The sequence below is a fragment of the Pseudopipra pipra genome, chromosome 17 (genome assembly GCF_036250125.1).
Source record: "Pseudopipra pipra isolate bDixPip1 chromosome 17, bDixPip1.hap1, whole genome shotgun sequence".
NCBI classification, from domain to species: domain Eukaryota; kingdom Metazoa; phylum Chordata; class Aves; order Passeriformes; family Pipridae; genus Pseudopipra; species Pseudopipra pipra.
In genome coordinates this window covers 12735814-12740184 of record NC_087565.1, presented here as the reverse complement: position 1 = coordinate 12740184, position 4371 = coordinate 12735814, and positions in this window count along the sequence as shown.

Sequence of the window (4371 nt, the reverse complement as noted above, 5' to 3'; positions counted from 1 at the left end):
GGCTGAGCCCTCAGCACATCCTTTGGGTTAAACAAAAACACAGCTTTCCCAAAGCCAGACCCCACCACTCTCTACAGCTCCTGTTCTGACCACTTCAACTTCCAGAAGAGTTTGCTCTGAGGCACAGCACGGGAAGTGCCTGTGATTCTGGGGGAAGTTAGGCTGTGGATGATGAAAATCAGACTTTTAGAGGGAAGTCAGGTTAAGTTTAAATGAGCAATGGCTCCCATTCAGCAGCACACAGGTGCACACCCAAACTCCATCAGTACTGAGGGGCTGAAGCACCTTGTCCCAGGGCTGCTGGAGGACTTTGTACATGAAGGGACCATTCCAGAAAGCCAGCAGTGTCCTGGGCTCGTCCCCAGCCATGGGAGCAGCAGGTGAGGGAGGTGATTCTCCCCTTCCACTCTGCTCTCATGACACCCCACCTGTAGCACTGCTTCCAGCAGGACATGGATGTGCTGGAAAGAGTCGTGGAGGAGCAGAGGAGGCCACAGGGTTGCTGTGAGGGCTGGAGCCCCTCTGCTATGGAGACAGGTTTGGAGAGCTGGGGGTGTTCAGCCTGGAGGAGAGAAGGCTCCAGAGAGACCTTAGAACCCCTTCCAGTGCCTAAAGGGGCTCCAAGAGAGCTGGAGAGGGACTGGGGACAAGGGATGGAGGGACAGGACAAAGGGGAATGGCTTCCCACTCCCAGAGGGCAGGGTTAGATGGGATATTGGGAAGGGATTCTTCCCTGTGAAGGTGGGGAGGCCCTGGCACAGGTTGTCCAGAGAAGTTGTGGCTGCCCCATCCCTGGAAGTGTCCAAGGCCAGGTTGGACAGGGCTTGGAGCAACCTGGGCTAGTGGAAGGTGTCCCTGCCCATGGCAGGGGGTGGAATTGGTTAATCTTAGAAGTCCCTTCCAACCCAAACTACTCTGTGTTTCACCCCATCCTGGTATTCCTTTGCTGCAGGGGGAAGTGCCCTGGGAGCACAGGCTGTGCCAGCCCCTGCTCACCCTCTGCATCCAAGGGAGTCTTTGGAGGAAGCAAGATTTTTACCAAACAAAATGGCAGTGAAACAAAACACTGCTTTATGATCACGAGCTGGGCAGAGGAATTCGCTACAAAATAAGTTTTAATGGTTAATATTTTTTTTTTTAGTAGATTAAATAGTTCCCGTAAGTTAAATACAAATTAAAACAACTACCAGAACACTTTTTCCTGTGGCTGCATTGCAGCCCTGGCTGAGGGGCCGTGGGCTGGGAAGCCCCTGGGCATCTGTGCTGTCACATCATGTCCTGGGCCACAGCAGACCCAGCACGGTGATGCAGAGCAGAGCCCACATCTCCGGAAATTCATGTTTTCCCCTGAAAGGGGAGAGTCTCGAGATTTCAAACAAACCTTTGCCAGCTGACTGTGCAACTAAAGAAAACACTGATGTAATTCAACGAACAATGAGGAACCCAAACTTAGCACAATGATCATTCTGGCTTTGTTTTCGGTTTCAGCAGCTCTGCACAACATTGATTACATTCACAGGGGCCACGTTTGCAGAAACCAAGGTCTGCAAGGCAGTGCATTCTTCACTTGTGTGAGGAATACACCCCTGTTCCGTGTGAACACAGACATGAGCAGAGTTCAGCAAGTGAAACCCACTTGCACAGCACAATTAATTCACATTTGAGTGTGTGCAACAGCTCTGCTTATTCCCCTTTCTTTCTTTCTTACTCTGAGCAAACTGGTCTAGTGGAAGGTGTCCCTGCCCATGGCAGAGGGTTGGAACTAAACAGTCTTTAAGGTCACTTCCAACCCAAACCATTCTGTGATCCTGTGATTGGTCATAAATTGAGCCACAAATGAAGTCCAAGGGTGCTGGTTTGGAGGCAGAGCTGCCCATGCCTGAGGTCTGTGGGAGCTGGAAGACATGGAGAAGCCTTCTCCATCCACTGCTAGGGAATGAAATCATGGCAGTGAAGTCATTCATGGCCTGGGTTTGCAGGGCACCCAATTCACCCAGCTCTGGGCTTCGCCCTGGCTGGTTGATAACCCCCATTTTCAGAGTTTGTGCAAGCAGAACCCTCAGCACACAGGTCCTGGCATTCCTCAGGGGAAGGGAGTGAGCACCTAGGGCAGGACAAAGTGCATCAGTGGCTCATTCCCAGGAATACCCCACTTTGTTTCAGCCCTGCTGAGCGTGGCTGCAGCCCTGGCCACTAAACCCAGGCTAAACATGGGTAAATCAAGAAAGCAAGAAAAGTCAGTCTGAATTTAGCACAGGTTTGGTTTCTTCTCTGCAAAGAAATGTTTATCCCTCTCAGTTTTTAAATAGGGGCTAAAACTGATAGCATATCTTTAAATAACAATAGAACCCCTGCATGAGTTTCTTTTCTCTGCCTGGTAAAACAGTGCTCCCAGTCTGGCCAGTTTTGAAGTGTGCTAGTTCAGGTGCTTGTATCAGTACTGAGGACATGGCAAAAGAGGATGTGAGAATGATGGAAAAATCCCTTATACATCATTTTCTTAATATTTAATTCCAGAGATTTTTTCCCCCTGCTAATCTTCCCCTGTCTTTAGCTGAATTCAAGTTTGAGTTTGGTGGGAGAGGCAAACACAGTCACACTGTGGGCTCTGAGCCAGTGTCATGGGCTAAAAGCAGGTTGCCTTGTGGAGCTGGATAATTTGTTTTGAGATGGGAAACAAAGGACAGGAACAAAAGGATGGTCTCACCTGAGCAGCAGGTGGCCAGCAGAGCCCTGTGGGGGACATGGGTGGTTCACCATGGTCATCATTTGTCTGGAAAGGAGAGCAATGAACACTATGAAGATATCTGCACACAGTGCACAGTATTCAGGTCTTTTCCTAGACCAGCTTTGCTGCTGGAGAGAAGGTGTTGCAGGACAGTCACTCAAATAACAGGGCAAGATGCAGTGACAGGGGAAATTCAGTGGCAAGAAACACAAGGTACTGAAAACGAGAGCACAGCAACACCAGCCCTGAGTTAGAGCTGTGGCTGTTTGTGTCACAGACACCGCTCAGGAAAGATCTCAGTTCTTCAAAAACATCATCAGCTCAGCAATCAGGGATGGTCAGAAACATAACGAGGATCCCAGGGGTTGTCAGACGAGACGCTGAACAGAAAAAGTCATTTTGCCAGTGCATAAATTCCTGCCATACCATCTTCGTAAATATTGCAGGCAGCCCTAATGTTCCCCTTTCAGAAAGGATATTAGAGAAGCAGAAAATTTATAAAGACAGGTTTAAAGCATCAGAGTTGTGAGCTGCTTCCATAGGAGCAGCTCCTAATAGGATAGGTAAATGCATAAGAATTTTTGCTTGGAGAGGAGATCATGGAAGAAGTTCCAACACAGGCTCCTAAAATCATGAGCAGCGTGGAGAAAGATGCTCAGGAATAACTATTTTATTATCTCTCATAATGAAAAAAACAGTGGGCACTGACAGCATTAAATTATCCAAAAGTAAGTGGTTATTCACCCCATAGGAAATTAAATCGTGGAGCTCATTGCCACAGGGTGCTGGGGGAACAAATGTACAGGTGGGTTTAAAAGGAACAAGTTCTTGAAAGCAATTAGTTGGGATGACCTGAATACATAACATCAGGAAGTCTCTATATTCATATTTTCTTAAGTCTGAGATAACACCCCTGTAACATGCCATTTAATACAAGCTCTGTCTCTATTGCAGTTCCCTTGAGCAGTCGTTGCTGGAGGTAGGATATTAGGCTGTATGGATAGTTAGGAAATATTTATGGCTTTCATATAATTAAACTAATACAAAGAATTTTGCTTATATGGGCCCTGACCTCAGAAGGTGAATATGAGGCCATCAAGTTCAGCAAGTTCTGGCTTCAATCTGACAAGAAAACAGGAAGTGAGTGTTGAATGTAGGAGAGTGCTATAAAAACTACAAATTTTACTGTTATCAATGAATGTGGTGACTGTCAATAATATATTTGAGGCATATTTGCATCAGCCAATGACAGAGCTGACCCAAAAAACCCATGAAAATTATTTATACTGTGATTTGTTCACTAAGTAACAACAAGATCATGAAGCAGCTCTCCATCCACATGGATCAGGCAAAGCCCCAAGAACCCAAGGGGGTTTCCCTGCACAAATCACTTCTGCAAATACTGGGCCAAAGGTCTCTTGTGGGCAGGACTTGGGACACACTGGTTTAGCTGGGAACAGAGTTTGTGTTCCTTTGCAGAGTCCTGCATTCACACCTCTCATGCTGCTGAGTGGCCCCAGAGTGGGAATCTTGGCTGGGGACAAAGACCAACAGATGTTACCCAGGTTCAGGCTATATCCCAAACTGAGCATCACTGCTGGGGGAAGCTTGTCCTGTCTACATCAGCATATTTCAGAGAATCC